At 48.9% G+C, this 21,298-nt stretch overlaps 1 protein-coding gene across 30 annotated transcripts in view; it reads left to right on the top strand.

Annotated features, from left to right (window-relative positions):
- DAB2IP (DAB2 interacting protein) overlaps positions 1–21,298 on the top strand; it is a 224,103-nt gene that overhangs the window by 104,350 nt on the left and 98,455 nt on the right. For 15 of the 30 annotated variants that reach the window (XR_011318012.1, XM_069747413.1, XM_069747402.1 and 12 more), the window contains exon 1: positions 14,811–15,220. The exons of the other annotated variants lie outside the window; for them this stretch is intronic. The gene's annotated coding sequence lies outside the window, so the exon portion shown is untranslated. Of the gene's footprint in view, positions 1–14,810; positions 15,221–21,298 lie in introns of those variants that run through there. 30 annotated transcript variants of the gene reach the window in all.

Genomic DNA, 21,298 nt, shown 5'->3' with positions numbered 1-21,298 from the left:
CCTGCGCCGCAGCGTTAAGACCAGAAGAGGACGTCATCTGATGGAGATGGGAGGCGCTGGACCGGACCGCAACACCCATCGCACCGGGACCGCCCCTGGGTGAGTATAATCTAACCTCTTTTTCTTATTTTTTAGGATACATCGAGGGCTTATCTACAGCATTCCAGAATGCTGTAGAGAAGCCCCTAATGCTGGTGGGCTTAGCTCACCCTCGATTTTGGGGGTGACAGGTTCCCTTTAATGTGGCACTGTGTCCTCACCTGTTTTCTATACTGTATCTAATAAAGATTATTTATAATTTTATTATAAGTTGTGGACTTCATGGACATTTTTTTTTACCCATTTCCCCATTCTGTCTCCTTGTTTATCAGCGACTATTCCGTATGCTATATCCAATATTGTCATCAGCGGATATTTATTATCCTTTCTTCCTGTAGTAATACCTCTGTAGTTTGTAGCTATGCTGATTAAAGTTGTGATTTTGCTTATTCAGTCTAAAGATTCTGTACGTTGTGTTACAGTGGGTACGGAAAGTATTCAGACCCCTTTAAATTTTTCACTATTTGTTTCATTGCAGCGATTTGGTAAATTCAAAAAAAGTTATTTTTTTTTCATTAATGTACACTCTGCACCCCACGTTGACTGAAAAAAAAACAGTGTAGAGATTTTTGCAAATTTATAAAAAAAAAGAAAAACTGAAATATCACATGGTCATAAGTATTCAGACACTCATATTTAAGTCACATGCTGTCCATTTCCTTGTGATCCTCCTTGAGATGGTTCCACTTCTTCATTGGAGTTCAGCTGTGTTTAATTAAACTGATATGAATTGATTTGGAAAGGCGCACACCTGTCTATATACAGTATATAAGACCTCACAGCTCACAGTGCAGGTCAGACCAAATGAGAATCATGAGGTCAAAGGAACTGGCCAAGGAGCTCAGAGACGGAATTGTGGCAAGGCACAGATCTGGCCAAGGTTACAACAGAATTTCTGCAGTACTCAAGGTTCCTAAGAACCTGACGGAACTGAAGAGGATCTGCAAGGAAGAATGGCAGAGGATCCCCAAATCCAGGTGTGAAAAACTTGTTGCATCATTCCCAAGAAGACTGTACTAGCTCAAAAGGGTTCTACTCAATACTGAGCAACGGATCTGAATACTTATGACTATGTGATATTTCAGTTTTTCTTTTTTAATAAATTTGCAAAAATTACTACATTTCTGCTTTTTTTCAGTAAAGATGGGGTGCAGAGTGTACATTAATGAGAAAAAAATGATCTTTTTTGAATTTACCAAATGGCTTCAATGAAACAAAGAGTGAAAAATGTAAAGGGGTATGAATACTTTCCGAACCCACTGTATATCTGTGGCTTTATCCAGTCATAGCCACTTTGTGTAGAAGGTGTGGGATACTATATGTATGCAATACACCTGTACTTTTTTACCTATGCAGTTATATACAGCCCCAATGACATTATACACCTTTAAAACTTGTCATTTTATATACACTGTCCAAAAAAAAGAAAAGGAACACTAAAATACCACATCCTAGATATCACTGAATGATATATTTCAGTTGCAGATCTTTATTCATTACATAGTGGAATGTGTTGAGAATAAAACATAAAAATGATCAAAGTAAATCACAAGTAATATCCCACGGAGGTCTGGAGTTGGAATGATACTCAAAATCAAAGTGGAAAATCAAATTACAGGCTGATCCAACTTCAGTGGAAATGCCTCAAGACAAGGAAATAATGTTCAATTGTGTGTGTTGCCTCCATGTGCATGTATGACCTTCCTACAAGGCCTGGGCATGCTCCTGATGAGGCGGCGGATGGTCTCCTGAGGGATCTCCCAGACCTGGACTAAAGCATCCGCCAACTCCTGGAAAGTCTGTGGTGCAACGTGACGTTGGTGGATGGTGCGAGACATGATGTCCCAGATGTGTTCAATCGGATTCAGATCTGGGGAACGGGCTGGCCAGTCCATAGCTTCAATGCCTTCATCTTGCAGGAACTGCTTGACACACCCCAGCCACATGACTTCTGGCATTGTCCTGCATTAGGAGGAACCCAGAGCCAACCGCACTAGCATATGGTCTCACAAGGAGTCTGAGGATCTCATCTCGGTACCTAATGGCAGTCAGGTTACCTCTGGCGAGCACATGCAGGGCTGTGCGGCCCTCCAAAGACGTGCCACCCCCACACCATTACTGACCCACTGGATGTTGCAGGCAGGAGATCGCTCTCCACGGCGTCTCCAGACTCTGTCACATGTGCTCAGTGTGAACCTGCTTTAATCTGTGAAGAGCACAAGGCACCAGTGGCAAATTTGCCAATGCTTGTGTTCTGTGGCAAATGCCAAGCATCCTGCATGGTGTTAGGCTGTGAGCACAACCCCCTTCTATGGACGTCGGGCACTCAGACCATCCTCATGGGGTCGGTTTCTAACCGTTTCTGCAGACACATGCACATTTGTAGCCTGCTGGAGGTCATTTTTTAGGGCTCTGGCAGTGCTCCTCCTGTTCCTCCTTGCACAAAGGCTGATGTAGCAGTCCTGCTGCTGGGTTGTTGCTCTCCTACGGCCCCCCCTCCACGTCTCCTGGTGTACTGGTGCCTGCCTCCTAGTAGCGCCTCCAGACACAGCAAACCTTCTTGCTACAGCTCGTAATGATGTGCCATCTTGGATGAGCTGCACTACCTGAGCCACTTGTGTGGGTTGTAGAATCCGTCTCATGGTACTACAAGTGTGAAAGCACAACCAACATTCCAAAGTGACCAAAACATCAGCCAGAAAGCATTGGTACTGAGATGTGGTCTCTGGTCCCCACCTGCAGAACCACCCCTTTATTGAGTGTATCTTGATAATTGCCAATAATTTCCATCTGTTGTCTATTCCATTTGCACAACAGAATGTGAAATTGATTGTCAAACAGTGTTGCTTCCTAAGTGGACAGTTTGATTTCACAGAAGTTTGATTTACTTGGAGTTATATTCTGTTGTTTAAGTGTTACCTTTATTTTTTTGAGCAGTGTATATAGCCCATGTCATATTGTACACACCTCACCACCAGTGGTATGACATACATCTACCTGTCATATATCTCTCAGCTACTGTTTCTTTCCTGTCAGATGTCTGTAGACTCCCGTCCTTTTGTGTCTTTACGGTCAGCTTTTCCTCAGCTCCGGTCTCTCTCATCTTTTACCTCTCAAGATATCCCCGAATCCGGTCTCTCCTGCCTCTTAACTGTCATATCTTCTGACTCTGGTTTCTTTCCCGTTAGATATCCCAGTTTCATTTTCCTTTTTGACAGATTTCTCCCAACTACGGTCTCTCTCACCTCCTTCCTATCACATATCCCTGGGCTCCTTCATGTTAATGTACCGTCACACTAAGCGACGCTGCAGCGATACCGACAACAATCCGGATCGCTGCAGCGTTGCTGTTTGGTCGCTGGAGAGCTGTCACACAGACAGCTCTCCAGCGACCAACGATGCCGGTAACCAGGGTAAACATCGGGTTACTAAGCGCAGGGTCGCGCATAGTAACCCGATGTTTACCCTGGTTACCAGCGTAAAAGTAAAAAAAACAAACACTACATACTTACCTTCCGCTGTCTGTCCCCGGCGCTGTGCTTTCCTGCACTGGCTGTGAGCACAGCGGCCGGAAAGCAGAGCGGTGACGTCACCGCTGTGCTTTCCGGCTGGTTGGCGCTCACAGCCATTGCAGAGAAGCAGAGCGTCGGGGACAGACAGCGGAAGGTAAGTATGTAGTGTTTGTTTTTTTTACTTTTACGCGGGTAACCAGGGTAAACATCGGGTTACTAAGCACGGCCCTGCGCTTAGTAACCCGATGTTTACCCTGGTTACCAGTGAAGACATCGCTGAATCGGCGTCACACACGCCGATTCAGCGACGTCTGCAGGGAGTCCAGCGATGAAATAAAGTGCTGGACTTTCTGCAGCGACCAACGACATCACAGCAGGATCCTGATCGCTGCTGTGTGTCAAACTGAACGATATCGCTAGCCAGGACGCTGCAACGTCACGGATCGCTAGCGATATCGTTCAGTGTGACGGTACCTTTAAAAAATCCTCTGACTTCTGTCACTTTCGCCTTTTTGCGGTCAGATATTCTCCAACTTCTGTCTCTTTCCTGTCAGATATTCCCGGCTCCAGTCTCACCCGCCTCTTTCCTATCAGATATCCCCTGGCTCCAGTCTCTCTGTCCTGTCAGATATTCCCCAGATCCAGCCTTTCTCAACATTTTACTATCAGAAATCCCTGGCTCAAGTCTCTCCCACCTCTTTCCCGTTGGACATCCCCCGACTCCGGTCTCTCTCGCTTTTCCCGTTAAGATATTCCCCGGATCCAGCCTCCCTTGCCTTTTCTGTCAGATATCCCATGGCTCCAGCCTTTCTCCCCTTTTTCCTGTCAGATATCCCTCCCTCCAGCCTCCCTCATGTCAGATATCCTCCGACTCCGGTGTCTCGCTACTTTTCCTGTCAGATATCCCCGGCTCAGGTTTCTCTTGCCTCTTTCCTTTCAGATATCTCAGGTTTCTCACACCTCTTACCTGTCCGATATCTCCTGGCTCTGGTCTCTTTCCTGTAAGATATCCCCTTCTTCGGTTTCTCTTGATTCTTTGTCGTCAGATATCCCGACTCTGGTTTGTCTCGCCTCTTGAGATGTTAAAGAGACCAAAGCTGGGGATATCTGACAGGATATCCCCAGCTTTGGTCTCTTTAACATCTCACCTGTCAGATATCTCCCAGGCTCTTGTCTCTTTCCTGTCAGATCTTCCCCGGCTCCAGCCTCGTGTCAGATATCCACTGACACGGGTTCCCTCTCGCTTCTTTTCCTGTCAGATTTTCCCCAGCTCTGGTCTCTCTCGCCTTTTTCCTGTCAGATATCCACCAGCTGTGGTCTCTTTCACCTCTTTCCCGTCAGATATCTCCAGCTACAGTCTATTTTAGTTATGAGCGAGTGTACTCGTTACTCGGGTTTTCCCGAGCACGCTCGGATGGTCTCCGAGTATTTATGACTGCTCGGAGATTAAGTGTTCATCGCCTCAGCAGCATGATTTACAGCTATTAGCCAGCTTGATTACATGTGGGGATTACCTAGCAACCAGGCAACCCCTACATGTACTCAGCCTGGCTAATAGCTGTAAATCATTCAGCTGCCATGATAAAAACTAAATCTCTGAACAAATGCTCGGAGGTCACCCGAGCGTGCTCGGGAAACCCGAGCAACGAATACACTCGCTCATCACTAGTCTATTCCCATTTTTCTGTCAAGATATCCCCAGATATGGTCTCTCTGACCTCTTTCCTGTCAGATATCCCCGGCTCCGGTTACCCTCCTCACCTCTTTCCTGTCAGATATCTCCCAGCTCTGGTATCTCTCAACTCTTTCCTGTCTAATATCCTCTGGCTATGGTCTCTCTCACCTTTTTCCTGTCAGATATCCTTCGGCTCCAGCCTCATGTTAAATATCTTCTGTCTCCGGTCTCCCTCGCTTCTTTTCCCGTCATTTATTCTCCGACTCCAGTCTCTCCCCTTTTTTCTGTCAGATATCTCCAGCTCAGTTCTATCCCACCTCTTTAATGTCAGATATTTCCCCCCCCCCCCCGGTCTCTCTCACATCTTTCCTGTCAGATATCCCCCGGCTCCAGCCACCCTCATATCAGATATCCTCCACCTCTGGTCTTTCTTGCTTCTTTTCCTGTCAGATATCCCAAGCTTCAGTCTATTTCCTTTTTTTTCTGTCAAGATATCCTCAGCTATGATCTCTGACCGCTTTCCTGACAGATATCTCTCAGCTCTGGTATTTCCCACCTCTTTCCTGTCGAATATCCCCTGGATACTGTCTCTCTCACCTCTTTCCTGTCAGATATTCCCCGGCTCCTGCCTCCCTCATGTCAGATATCGTCCAGCTTCGGTCTCTCTCGGTTCTTTTCCTGTCAGATATCCCCAGCTCTGGTCTATTTCCTTTTTTCTGTCAAGATATCCTCAGCTATGATCTCTGACCTCTTTCCTGTCAGACATCCCCGACTCCGGTTTCCCTCACCTCTTTGCTGTCAGATATCTCCCAGCTCTGGTATCTCCCACCTCTTTCCTGTCGAATATCCCCTAGCTCCGATCTCTCTTACATCTTTTCTCTCAGATATCCCCCGTCTCCAGCCTCCCTCATGTCAGATATCTTCCGGCTCTGGTCTCTCTCGCTTCTTTTCCTGCCAGATATCCTCTGACTCCAGTCTCTGTTGCCTTTTTTCTGTCAGGTATCTCCAGCTCAGTTCTATCCCACCTTGTTAATGCCAGATATCACCTGGCTCCAGCCTCCCTCATATCAGATATCCTCTGACTCCTGTCTCTCTTGCTTCTTTTCCTGTCAGCTATCCCTGGCTCCGGTCTCTCTAGCTTCTCTTCCTGTAAGATATCTCCGGTTCCGGTCTCGCTTCTTTTCCTGTCAGATATCCTCTGACTCTGGTCTCTTTCGCTTCTTTTCCTGTCAGATATACCCAGCTCCGGTCTCTCTCATTTCTTTTCCTGTTAGATATCCTCCAACTCCGGTCTCTTTCGCTTCTTTTCCTGCTGTCAGTTATCCTCTGACTCTGGTCTCTCTCGCTTCTTTTCCTGTCAGATATCCCCCTCTCCGATCTATTCCCTTTTTTCTGTCAAGATATCCCCAGCTATGGTCTCTCTGACCTCTTTCCTGTCAGATATCCCCGGCCCTGGTTTCCCAGATATCTCCCAGCTCTGGCATCTCTCAACTCTTTCCTGTCAAATATCTGTAGCTCCGGTCTCTCCCACCTCTTTCCTGCTGAATATCCCCTGGCTCCGGTCTCTCTCACCTCTTTCCTGTCAGATATCCTCGGCTCCAGCCTCGCTCATGTCAGATATATGCTGGCTCCGGTCTCTCTGGCTTCTTTTCCTGTCAGATATCCTCCAACTTCGGTCTCTCTTGCTTGTTTTCTGTCAGGTATCCTCTGATTCCGGTCTGTCTTGCTTCTTTTCCTGTCAGGTATCCTCCAACTTCGGTCTCTCTCCCTTGTTTTCCTGTTAGGTATCCTCTGACTCCGGTCTTTCTCGCTTCTTTTCCTGTCAGGTATCCCTGGCTCCGATCTCTCTTGCTTCTTTTCCTGTCAGATATACCTGGCTCTGGTCTCTCTTGCTTCTTTTCCTGTCAGATATCCTCCGACTCTGGTCTTTCTCGCTTCTTTTCCTGTAAAATATCCTCGATCCGGTCTCTCTTGCTTCTTTTCCTTTTGGATATTCTTCGACTCCATTCTCTCTCACTTCTTTTCCTGTCAGATATACCTGGCTCCGGTCTCTCTCGCTTCTTTTCCTGTCAGATATTCTTCTACTCCGGTCTCTCTCGCTTCTTTTCCTGTCAGATATTCTTCTACTCCGGTCTCTCTCGCTTCTTTTCCTGTCAGATATTCTTCTACTCCGGTCTCTCTCGCTTCTTTTCCTGTCAGATATCCCCGGCTCCAGTCTCTCTCGCCTTCAATCTATCAGATATCCCCGGCTCCGGGACTCTCTCGCATCTTACCTCTGATATCCCCAAATCCGGTCTCTCCTGTCTATTTTAGGCTATGTGCACATGTTGCGGATTGTATGTGTTTTTTCGCAGCGAAATTGCTGCGAAAACGCATGCACCACACAGCCCATTGAATTCAATGGGATTCAGCAATGCTGTGCTAATGCTGCGTATTTTTCCGCGGCGGAATCGCATAGTGGAAAAATATGCAGCATGCTCATTCTTTGGCTGCCGTCACACTCGCAGTATTTGGTCAGTATTTTACATCAGTATTTGCAAGCCAAAACCAGGAGTGGGTGATAAATGCAGAGGTGGTGCATATGTTTCTATTATACTTTTCCTCTAATTGTTCCACTCCTGGTTTTGGCTTACAAATACTGATGTAAAATACTGACCAAATACTGCTAGTGTGACGGCAGCCTTTGTGTGGAATTGCTGCGATTCCACACACATAGGAATGCATTGAAAAACTCACATTACGCATGTGGCTATGCCCATCATGCGTAAAGTGAGCGCTTCATTTGCGGGGGTACCCAGGTCTGGAGGAAAGGAGACTCTCCTCCAGGCCCTTGGGAACCATATTTCTGTTAAAAAAAAAGAATTAAAATAAAAAATGTTCATATACTTACCTTCCGATGGCCCCCCGGAGTCCTCCCGCCTCTCAGCGGTGCATGCGTCGGCTTCCGTTCCCAGGGATGCATTGCGCGAAGGTCCTGGGATGACGTCGCGGTCACGCATCACTGATAATGGAAGCCGCCGGGAATGCTGCTGAGATCGGGGGCCGTCGGAAGGTAAGAATAAACATTTATTTTTTATTACTTTTAACATAGCAGCATCAATAGTAAAAAGTTGGTCGCACTATGCTTGACAAGTGTGACCAACCTGTCAGTTTTCCAAGCGATGCTACAGATTGCTTGGAAAAAGCTAGCATTCTGCAAGCTAATTACGCTTGCAAAACGCTAGTTTTTAGCGGGAAAACGCATGCCAATTCTGCATGCGTTATACCCGCGGCAGGGAGTTGCAGTATTTCCGTGGAAATTTCTGCAACATGTGCACATAGCCTTACTGTTAGATATCTTCTGGCTCTGGTGTCTTTCTTGTTAGATATCCCCCGGTTCCATTCTCTTTCCTGTCAGATATCTCAAGGCTCTGGTGTTTCTCACCTCCTTCCTATCACATCCCCCAACTCCTTATGTTAGAAATCCTCTGACTTCTGTCTCTCTCGCCTGTTTGCTGTCAGATATCCACGTTTTCTGTCTCCTTCTTCCTGTCAGATATCCCCTGCTCCGATTTCCCTTGACTATTTCTTGTCAGATAGCCCAACTCTGGTTTGTCTCGACTTTTTCCTGTCAGATATCCCCAGCTCCAGTCTCTCTCACATCTTACCCATCAGATATCTTCTGCCTCTTCTCTCTTTCCTGTCAGATCTCCCCTGGCTCCACCCTCGTGTCAGATTTCCTCTGGCTTGGGTCCCTCTCACTTCTTTTCCTGTAAGAAATCCGCACCCACGGTCTTTTTCTTGTCAGATTTTCCCCAGCTCTGGTCTCTCTCACCTTTTTCCGGTCAGATATCCGCCAGCTGTGTTCTCTCCCACCTCTTTATTGTCAGATATCCCCAGCTCCGGTCTATCTCACCTCTGTCCTGTCAGATATCCCTGGGCTCCAGCCTTCCTCATATCAGATATCCTCCAACTCCGGTCTCTCTCACTTCTTTTCCTGTCAAATATCCCCAGGTCCAGTCTTTTTCCTGTCAGATATTCCCCAGCTCTGGTCTCTCTCGCCTTTTTCTGACCAAAGATCTGCCAGCTGTCAGCTCTCCCACCTATTTCCTGTCAGATATCCCCAGCTCCAGTTTCTCTTCCAAGATATCACCAGCTATGGTCTCTCTGACCTCTTTCCTGTCAGATATCCCCGACTCCGGTTTCCCTAACCTCTGTCCTGTCAAATATCCTCCAGCTCTGTTATCTCTCACCTCTTTCCTATCAGAAATCCCTGGCTCCGGTCTCTCCCACCTCTTTCCTGTCCGATATCCCCGACTCCGATTTCCCACACCTCTTTCCTGTCAGACATCCCTGGCTCCAGTCTCTCCCACCTCTTTCCTGTCGGATATCTAACCCCCCCCCCTTCCCCGGCTATGGTCTCTCTCACCTCTTTCCTGTCAGATATCCCCTTGGCTCCAGCCTCTCTCATGCCAGATATCTTTCGACTCTAGTCTCTCGCTTCTTTTCCTGTCAGATATCCACGGCTCCAGTCTCTCTCGCCTTCTTTCTGTCAGATATACCCGGCTCCGGTCTTTCTCGCCTCTTACCTCTCAGATATTCCCAAATACGGTCTCTCCTGTCTCTTTAACTGTTAGATATCTTCTGGCTCTGGTCTCTTTCTTGTTAGATATCCTTCGGTTCCATTCTCTTTCCTGTCAGAGGCTCTGGTCTCTCTCACCTCCTTTCTATCACATATCCCCCGGCTCCTTCATGTTAGAAATCCTCTATCTTCTGTCTCTCTCACCTTTTTGCTGTCAAATATTCAAGTCTCCGTTTTCACTCTCCTTCCTGTGAGATATTCTCCTGCTCCGCTTTCTCTCTCCTTGTCAGATATCCCCTGGCTTCGGTCTCTCCCACCTCTTTCCTGTCAGATATCCCCTGGCTTCAGCCTCTCTCCCCGTTTTCCTGTCAGATATTCCCTGGCCCCAGCCTTTTTCCTGTCAGATATTCCATCTCCAGCCTTTCTCTTGTCAGATATCTCCCGGCCCCAGCCTTTCTCACCTTTTTCCTGTCAGATATCTCCAGGCCCCAGCCTTTCTCCCTTTTCCTTTCAGATATCCCCCTGCCCCAGCCTTTTTCCTGTCAGATATCCCCCGGCTCCAGCCTTTTTCCTGTCAGATATCCCCCAGTTCCAACCTTTTTCCTGTCAGATATCCCCCAGCTCCAGCCTTTCTCCTGCCAGATATCCCCTGGCCTTTCTCCCCTTTTTCCTGTCAGATATCCCCCGACCCCAGCCTTTCTCCCCTTATTCCTATCAGATATTCCCCGTGTTCAACCTTTTTCCCCCTTTTCCTGTCAGATATCTCCTTGCCCCAGCCTTTTTCCTGTCCGATATCTCCCGGCCCCAGCCTTTCTCCATCTTCCTTTCAGATATCCCCTGCCCCAGCCTTTTTCCTGTCAGATATCCCCCAGTTCCAGCCTTTTTCCTGTCAGATATCCCACAGCTCCAGCCTTTCTCCCCTTTTTCCTGTCATATATCCCCCGGCCTTTTTCCTGTCAGATATCCCCCGGCCTTTCTACCCTTTTTCCTGTCAGATATCCCCCAGCCTTTCTACCCTTTTTCCTGTCAGATATCCCCCGGCCTTTCTACCCTTTTTCCTGTCAGATATCCCCTGGCCTTTCTCCCCTTTTTCCTGTCAGATATCCCCCGACCCCAGCCTTTCTCCCCTGATTCCTATCAGATATTCCCCGTGTTCAACCTTTCTCCCCTTTTTCCTGTCATATATCCCCTGGTCCCAGCCTTTCTTCCCTTTTTCCTGTTAGATATCCCCTGGCCCCAGCCTTTTTCCTGTCAGTTATTCCCCGCCTCCAGCCTTTTTCCTGTCAGATATCCCCTGGCTCCAGCCTTTCTCCCCTTATTCCTGTCAGATATTCCCCGTGTCCATCCTTTCTCCCCTTTTTCCTGTCAGATATCCCCTGGCCCCAGCCTTTTTCCTGTCAGATATTCCCTGCCTCCAGCCTTTTTCCTGTCAGATATCCCCCTGGCCCCAGCCTTTTTCATGTCAGATATTCCCCGCCTCCAGCCTTTTTTCTGTCAGATATCCCCCGGCTCCAGTCTTTCTCCCCTTATTCCTGTCAGATATTCCCCATGTCCATCCTTTCTCCCCTTTTTCCTGTCAGATACCCCGACCCCAGCCTTTCTCCCCTTTTTCCTGTCAGATATCCCCCGGCCTTTCTCCCCTTTTTCCTGTCAGATATCCCCCGACCCCAGCCTTTCTCCCCTGATTCCTATCAGATATTCCCCGTGTTCAACCTTTCTCCCCTTTTTCCTGTCATATATCCCCTGGTCCCAGCCTTTCTTCCCTTTTTCCTGTCAGATATTCCCTGGCCCCAGCCTTTTTCCTGTCAGATATTCCCTGCCTCCAGCCTTTTTCCTGTCAGATATCCCACAACCCCAGTCTTTCTCCCCTTATTCCTGTCAGATATTCCCCGTGTCTATCCTTTCTCCCCTTTTTCCTGTCAGATATCCCCTGGCCCCAGCCTTTTTCCTGTCAGAGATACCCCGACCCCAGCCTTTCTCCCCTTTTTCCTGTCAGATATTCCCCGTCTCCTGCCTTTCTCCCCTTATTCTTGTCACATTTCCCTCTGCCTTTTTCCTGTCAGATATCCCCCGGCTCCAGCCTTTCTCCCCTTTTTCCTTTCAGATATCCCCCGCTCCCAGCCTTTCTCCTCTGATTCCTATCAGATATTCCCCGTGTTCAACCTTTCTCCCCTTTATCCTGTCATATATCCCCTGGTCCCAGCCTTTCTTCCCTTTTTCCTTTCAGATATCCCCCGGCCCCAGCCTTTCTCCTTTCAGATTTTTCCCGTCTCCAGCCTTTTTCCCCTTATTCCTGTCAGATATCCCCCTGCCCCAGCTTTTCTCCCCTTCTTCCTGTCAGATATCCCCCCGGCCCCAGCCTTTCTCCCCTTTTTCCTGTCAGATATCCCCAGCTCCGGTCTCTCTCACATCTTACCCATCAGATATCTTCTGCCTCTTGTCTCTTTCCTGTCAGATCTCCCAGGCTCTAGCCTCGTGTCAGATTTCCTCTGGCTCAGGTCCCTCTCACTTCTTTTCCTGTAAGAAATCCACATCCCCGGTCTTTCTCGCCTTTTTCTTGTCAGATTTTCCCCAGCTCTGGTCTCTCTCACCTTTTTCCGGTCAGATATCCGCCAGCTGTGTTCTCTCTCGCCTCTTTCCTGTCAGATATCCCACGGCTCCAGCCTTCCTCATATCAGATATCCTTCAACTTCGGTCTCTCTCACTTCTTTTCCTATCAGATATCCCCCAGCCTTTCTCCCCTTTTTCCTGTCAGATATTCCTCGTGTCCAGCCTTTCTCCCCTTTTTCCTGTCAGATATTCCCCGTGTCCAGCCCTTTTCCCCTTATTCCTGTCAGATATCCCCTGGCCCCAGCCTTTTTCCTTTCAGATATTCCCTGCCTCCAGCCTTTTTCCTGTCAGATATCCCACAACCCCAGTCTTTCTCCCCTTATTCCTGTCAGATATTCCCCGTGTCCATCCTTTCTCCCCTTTTTCCTGTCAGATATTCCCTGCCTCCAGCTTTTCTCCCCTTTTTCCTGTCAGATATTCCCCGTGTTAGGACTGGCGGAACGCACCAAGAAAGGTGATATAGATGCGTTCGCAGTCCGGGGTCCACCGTGCAGGTGAAAACCTGCTGCTAGTAAATACAGACTATATGGCGGTACACTAAAATATATACACGTGGGTTCAACCTCACCCAGCGTGAAGGGAGCAATCCTGCTGCGTCACAGGATCGCGGCACCGCACCTAAAGCGCGAGCGAGTAGTCAGCGTACTTAACCCCAACTGGGATTGAAGTCCGATTAGACCCTCGCTGGCACTACACCACAACTGGGTGTGTAAGGAAACAAAGTATGAATATATAAATGCACAGGAGTGCGAGCAATGCCGCACGCCACCAACCACACTGGCTTGGGTATGGAAAGCGCAAGGCAAGCGCACGGCGCCGTACAGGCGGACACAGCAAGAGGACGCTGTAATGTGTGTTTCGTGCTGTTGGATAAGTCGGGCGCTAGATAGCAAACATACACCTTCCGCGAACAGACATTCAATAGGGAGGGTTATTTAAAGAGCGACTTTCACTCACAACACACACACATATTTACAAGACAATACTAGCGCATGGCCGTGCGGTCATGCGCAGTTTATATAGTTGCAGCACAGGAAGTGGCTACAGCACTTTTGCCATTCCAAGACCTGCCAAGAGGACCAATGGAATGTGCTGCAGAGCCTGAGCACATGACCCTCGATCTCCAACGGGAGATCTTACCCTGGGCATGCTCAGTACGTGCAGACAAGGACTTAGTCCCAGAGAAGTCCACTCGCTGCTGACCAGCACTGACTTTAATGGCAGAGACTGGAGAAGCAGCAGCAACTCTTCACACAGAGTCAGACTGAGCGAGACGCTGGGATCGACGTCCCTGCTGAGCAGACTCCACTGCGGCTGGAGGAGAATGGGAGACTGCAGCGGAGATGGATCGAGATTCCCCCTGTGCAGCAGAGGAAACTCGACTCCTAACACCCCGCCTCCAGCTTTTCTCCCCTTTTTCCTGTCAGATATTCCCCGCCTCCAGCTTTTCTCCCCTTTTTCCTGTCAGATATTCCCCGCCTCCAGCTTTTCTCTCCTTTTTCCTGTCAGATATTCCCCGCCTCCAGCTTTTCTCCCCTTTTTCCTGTCAGATATTCCCCGCCTCCAGCTTTTCTCCCCTTTTTCCTGTCAGATATTCCCCGCCTCCAGCTTTTCTCTCCTTTTTCCTGTCAGATATTCCCCGCCTCCAGCTTTTCTCTCCTTTTTCCTGTCAGATATTCCCCGCCTCCAGCTTTTCTCTCCTTTTTCCTGTCAGATATTCCCCGCCTCCAGCTTTTCTCCCCTTTTTCCTGTCAGATATTCCCCGCCTCCAGCTTTTCTCCCCTTTTTCCTGTCAGATATTCCCCGCCTCCAGCTTTTCTCCCCTTTTTCCTGTCAGATATTCCCCGCCTCCAGCTTTTCTCCCCTTTTTCCTGTCAGATATTCCCCGCCTCCAGCTTTTCTCCCCTTTTTCCTGTCAGATATTCCCCGCCTCCAGCTTTTCTCCCCTTTTTCCTGTCAGATATTCCCCGCCTCCAGCTTTTCTCCCCTTTTTCCTGTCAGATATCTCCCGACTCTGGTCTCTTTCCTGTCAGATAGCCAGGGCTCCGGTCTCTTTCCTGTCAGATAGCCAGGGCTCCGGTCTCTTTCCTGTCAGATAGCCAGGGCTCCGGTCTCTTTCCTGTCAGATAGCCAGGGCTCCGGTCTCTTTCCTGTCAGATAGCCAGGGCTCCGGTCTCTTTCCTGTCAAATATCCCCGGCTCCTGTTTGTCTCATCTCTTACCTATCAGATGTCCTCAGCTCTGGTCTCTCTTGCCTCTTTCCTGTCAGATATCCCCAGGCTCCGGTCTCTTTCCTGTTGTTAGCCTTGTCCGGTATCTCCCGGCTCCCGGTCTCTTTCCTGTCAGATGTCTCCCGGCTCTGGTTTCTGTTGTTTCTCAGTGTCTCGCGCTCTGCACTTTCTCCTCACAGAGGAGGCGGGATGATTCGGATTCTGTAGAAACAGCGCCGCGGGTGGGACAAAGCGAGACTCCGCCCCCTCCAGTCACTGTGGACACGGCCGTGATGTGCGGACACCGGGGAGCCGTGACCGGAGCCGGTACCGTGTACATACCGGGAGACACCGAGGAGCGCTGACCGGGAACGGTACCGTGGACATGCGGAACGATACACTGGAGCCGTAACCGGGTTCTGTACCGCGTACATACCGGAGGATACCAAGGAGCGCTGACTGAGGCCGGTATCGTGTACTTATCGGGGCCGATACCGTGTACATATCTGGGAGCCGGGCCGGTACCGTGTACCTACCGGGAAAGCCGGGTCCAGGTAAGTGATGGTTGTGGCTCTCCCCCCAATATTCCAACCTGTCAAATCTCCCTTCCATATACCGCACTCACCCCAAAATACCGATCTACTGTCCACATCTCCCATATATACCGACCTCCTGTCAACATCCCCCATATATACCGACCTCCTGTCAATATCTCCCATATATACCGACCTCCTGTCAACATCTCCCATATATACCGACCTCCTGTCAACATCTCCCATATATACCGACCTCCTGTCAATATCTCCCATATATACCGACCTCCTGTCAACATCTCCCATATATACCGACCTCCTGTCAACATCTGCCATATATACCGACCTCCTGTCAACATCTCCCATATATACCGACCTCCTGTCAATATCTCCCATATATACCGACCTCCTGTCAACATCTCCCATATATACCGACCTCCTGTCAACATCTCCCATATATACCGACCTCCTGTCAACATCTCCCATATATACCGACCTCCTGTCAACATCTCCCATATATACCGACCTCCTGTCAACATCTCCCATATATACCGACCTCCTGTCAATATCTCCCATATATACCGACCTCCTGTCAATATCTCCCATATATACCGACCTCCTGTCAATATCTCCCATATATACCGACCTCCTGTCAATATCTCCCATATATACCGACCTCCTGTCAATATCTCCCATATATACCGACCTCCTGTCAATATCTCCCATATATACCGACCTCCTGTCAATATCTCCCATATATACCGACCTCCTGTCAATATCTCCCATATATACCGACCTCCTGTCAATATCTCCCATATATACCGACCTCCTGTCAATATCTCCCATATATACCGACCTCCTGTCAATATCTCCCATATATACCGACCTCCTGTCAATATCTCCCATATATACCGACCTCCTGTCAATATCTCCCATATATACCGACCTCCTGTCAATATCTCCCATATATACCGACCTCCTGTCAATATCTCCCATATATACCGACCTCCTGTCAATATCTCCCATATATACCGACCTTCTGTCAATATCTCTCATATATACTGACCTGTCAACATCTCCCATATATACCGACCTCCTGTCAATATCTCCCATATATACCGACCTCCTGTCAATATCTCCCATATATACCGACCTCCTGTCAATATCTCCCATATATACCGACCTCCTGTCAATATCTCCCATATATACCGACCTCCTGTCAATATCTCTCATATATACTGACCTGTCAACATCTCCCATATATACTGCCCTCACCCCAATATAACAACCTCCTGTCAACATCTGCCATATATATATCACCCTCACCCCAATATACCGACCTCCTGTCAAAATCTCCGATATATACCGACTTCCTGCCACCATCTCACCGATATACCGCCCTCACGCCAAAATACCAACCTCCTGTCAGCATCTCCTCTAAATACCAGCTTCACCCCAATATAACAACCTCCTGTCACCAGCTCACCCCAATATACCGCCCTCACCCCAATATACCGACCAGGGGTGGATTAAGGGTAGCCAGGGCCCCGGGCTGTTCAGAAACTTTGGGCCCCCCCCCGGTCATGTGACGGGGGTCATGTGACGGGGGTCATGTGATACCCGAACCAGATTATTCCAGAAAAATGGCCGGGCCCTACTCTACTGTAATCTATTAAATATTTGTTAAAATCTGCAATACAATTTAGGTATATTTTGACCAATAATATCACATACAAGGAACAAATACCACCGCACCATGACCAGACCACAAATTACAACCACAGTGATCGAATAATATCACATACAAGGAACAAATACCACCGCACCATGTCAAGACCACATATTACCACCACTTGGTGACCAAATAGCACATACAAGGGACAAATACCACAACACCATTTCCAGACCACATATTATCACCACATAGTGACTGAATACTACAATACTGATCAGTAATTAAAAAAAACAAACAAAAAAACACAATACTATCACCATAAGTGCCAGTATTCACAGGAGATCTGTACTTAGTATGCAGTGTCTGTGTAGAGGTAATACAGAGATCACTGGTGACATTGTACACAGGAACTCTGTATATAATGTATAGGTAATACAGTGATCACTGGTGACATTGTACACAGGACCTCTGAATGTAGTATACAGTGTATAGTGTCAGTGTATAGGTAACACTGACTCACCAGTGACGTCTCTAGGTGAAGTCCTTCATCTTTCATCCAGCACAGACCGCCATCATTTCTTCCAGCCAGGACTCGTTTCTGCAGGAAATAACACAGTTATCTCGAGCTCCGCTTGCAGAACACATTACTTAATTTTTCACAACGTCTACATTACACCACATGAAGAAAAAAAGACGATATAGTGTCACTCTGCACAGTAACAGGACCGCCCCCCCATTTAAAACAGTATATTCAAAAAATAAAATAAATACATCACTGCAGTAATAATATCCCTTAATTAGCCCCTACAGAAATAATATTCCCCATCCTGGCCCCGTGCATCTCATTACTGGCTCCTGCAATATGTTCTCGCATCCTGCCCTCTTGAGTATCCATTCTACCCCATCATTTCCCCATCCTGCCCCTTCTGTCTCCATCCTGCCCCATGACAGTGTGTTCAACAATCTGCCCCAGTGTGGCCAGCATATTATCCCCAGTGTGTCCAGCATATTACCCCCAGTGTGTCCAGCATATTACCCCCACACAGTGTGTCCAGCAATCTGCCCCAGTATGTCCAGCATTGCCCCCAGTGTGTCCTGTCCAGCAATATGCCCCAGTATGTCCAATTGTCCAGCATTGCCCACAGTTTGTCCAGCAATCTGCCCCAGACTGTGTCCTCCAGCATTGCCCCAGTGTGTCCTGTCCAGCAATATGCCCCAGTATGTCCAATTGTCCAGCATTGCCCACAGTTTGTCCAGCAATCTGCCCCAGTGTGTCCAGCAATCATCTGCCCCAGACTGTGTCCTCCAGCATTGCCCCAGTGTGTCCAGCAATCATCTGCCCAGACTGTGTCCTCCAGCATTGCCCCAGTGTGTCCAGCAATCATCTGCCCCAGACTGTGTCCTCCAGCATTGCCCCAGTGTCTCCTGCATTGCCCCAGTGTGTCCAGCAATCATCTGCCCCAGAATGTCTTCCAGCATTGCCCCAGTGTGTCCAGCAATCATCTGCCCCAGATTGTGTCCTCCAGCATTGCCCCAGTGTCTCCAGCATTGCCCCAGTGTGTCCAGCAATCATCTGCCCCAGACTGTGTCCTCCAGCATTGCCCCAGTGTCTCCTGCATTCTTCTTCTTTACTTTTTATTTTTTTTTATATAGCGCTAACATATTCCGCAGCGCTTTACAGTTTGCACACATTATCATCGCTGTCCCCGACGGGCTCACAATCTAAATTCCCTATCTGTATGTCTTTGGAATGTGGGAGGAAACCGGAGTACCCGGAGGAAACCCACGCAAACACGGAGAGAACATACAAACTCTTTGCAGATGTTGTCCTTGGTGGGGTTTGAACCCAGGACTCCAGCGCTGCAAGGCTGTAGTGCTAACCACTGCGCCACCATGCTGCCCATGGATCAAGAGGCAATCTCATGCCAGAGCTGTCATGGTGGCGCTAATAACAGCAATTCTGGAATTTTTTCATATATTATATACTGCTCAAAAAAAATAAAGGGAACACTAAAGTCCCACATCGTAGATATCACTGAATGAAATATTCAAGTTGTAAATCTTTATTCATTATATAGTGCAATGCGTTGAGAACAGTAGAACCTAAAAATGATCAATGTAAATCACAACTAATATTGCATTGCCCCTGTGTGTCCACAATCATCTGCCCCAGTCCCCAGACTGTGTCCTCCAGCATCATTGCCCCAGTGTGTCCAGCAATCAGACTGCCCCAGACTGTGTCCTGCTCCCAGCATTGCCCCCAGTGTGTACAGCAACCTGCCCCAGTGTCCGACTCCTCCACCGTTAGGTTATCAAAAAAAAAAAGCGATCCAGGCGGCGAGCTCCCTCCAGCAGCGCGCACTCGCCAGCGACTGTCAGATGCCGGCGACGTGTGCGCTGCGCCTGCGGCCGACTTCGGCTGCCAGCCTCCAATTGGCTAGCGGCTGTTCTTAACTATTGCCGTGTGGGCGCGCGCCCGCACGGCAATAGGAAACCGCCGCAGGCAGCGCCGGTAGGGGCCCGGTGAGCAGATGAGACGGGCCCAATGCGGGCCCTCTCTCTCTTCCCACCGGGTCCGGGGGGGGCGCCTGGCACGGCACATCACATAAATTTGATCATAGGAGGTAACTGTAACGCGTCACCACCAGTCTGACAGGGGCGGCCGGTGGGTGCACACTGACTGTCTGGACTCTGCACTCAGTGCCAGCAGTAGTAATGCCCTGATGATGGCGGCGGCCGGCGGGCAATCTGTGCAGTAGCCCAGGGCCCCCCCACACCACTGGGCCCTGGGCTACCTCCCAGATTGACCCTCTGATAATCCGCCCCTGATACCGACCTCACCCCAATATACCGACCTCCTGTCAAAATCTCCCATATATACCGACCTCCTGCCACCATCTCACCGATATACCGCCCTCACGCCAAAATACCGACCTCCTGTCAGCATCTCCTCTAAATACCAGCCTCACCCCAATATAACAACCTCCTGTCACCATCTCACCTATATACTGCCCTCACCCCAATATACCGACCTCCTGTCAACATCTCCCATATATACCTTCCTAACCCCAATATACCGACCTCCTGTCACCATATCACCTATATACCGCCCTCACCCCAAAATACCGAACTCCTGTCGGCATCTCCTCTAAATACCACCCTCACCCCAATATAACAACCTCCTGTCACCATCTCACCTATAGGCTATGTGCACATGATGTGGATCCATCCCTGAAACAGCTGTCTGTGGATGGATACCATGCTTGGCATAGGTGGTTTTCCTTTATTGGATGTTTTCCTTTATTGGATGCTGCCCTTCCCTTGGTTGTTCCTTCCCGGGGAAAGGCCTGGCTATTCACTGCCTGCGTTGAGAAACACGTGATGGTGTCTCCGCAGCTCCTCTACATGCATTTGCATATTTGGGGGCAGTGTTCAGGATCACTGCGTTGAGAAACACGTGATGGTGTCTCCGCGGTGTTGGATGTTTTGGTCTCCACGAGGTCAATCATCCGTGCCTTTATATCTTTTCCCCTATGTCATATAATCATAGAATGTTAAGGTACCTTCACACATAACGATATTGTTAACGATATCGTTGCTTTTTGTGACGTAGCAACGATATCGTTAAGGAAATCGTTATGTGTGACAGCGACCAACGATCATGCCCCTGCTGGGAGATCGTTGGTCGCTGAAGAAAGTCCAGAACTTTATTTTGTCGCTGGATCTCCCGCGGACATCGCTGGATCGGCGTGTGTGACACCGATCCAGCGATGTCTTCACTGGTAACCAGGGTAAACATCGGGTTACTAAGCGCAGGGCCGCGCTTAGTAACCCGATGTTTACCCTCGTTACCAGCGTAAAAGTAAAAAAAAAAAAACACTACATACTTACCTACCGCTGTCTGTCCCCGGCGCTCAGCTTCTCTGCACTCCTCCTGCACTGGCTGTGAGCACAGCGGCCGGAAAGCAGAGCGGTGACGTCACCGCTCTGCTTTCCGGCCGCTGTGCTCACAGCCAGTACAGGAGGAGTGCAGAGAAGCAGAGCACCGGGGACAGACAGCGTTAGGTAAGTATGTACTGTTTGTTTGTTTTTTTACTTTTAGGATGGTAACCAGGGTAAACATCGGGTTACTAAACGCGGCCCTGCGCTTAGTAACCCGATATTTACCCTGGTTACCGGCATCGTTGGTCGCTGGAGAGGTGTCTGTGTGACAGCTCTCCAGCGACCAAACAGCGACGCTGCAGCGATCCGGATCGTTGTCGGTATCGCTGCAGCGTCGCTTAATGTGAAGGGGCCTTTAGAGTTAGATGGATCTTCCAGGGTCATCGTGTCCAACCCCCTGCTCAATGCAAGTTTCACTAAACCATCTCATACCGTCCTCACCCCAATATGCTTACCTCCTGTCAAGATCTCCCATATATGCC

Source organism: Ranitomeya imitator, chromosome 2 (genome assembly GCF_032444005.1).
Source record: "Ranitomeya imitator isolate aRanImi1 chromosome 2, aRanImi1.pri, whole genome shotgun sequence".
Taxonomy (NCBI): domain Eukaryota; kingdom Metazoa; phylum Chordata; class Amphibia; order Anura; family Dendrobatidae; genus Ranitomeya; species Ranitomeya imitator.
The sequence above is the reverse complement of the archived record's forward strand: the minus strand, read 5'-3'. Positions and strand labels throughout refer to the sequence as shown.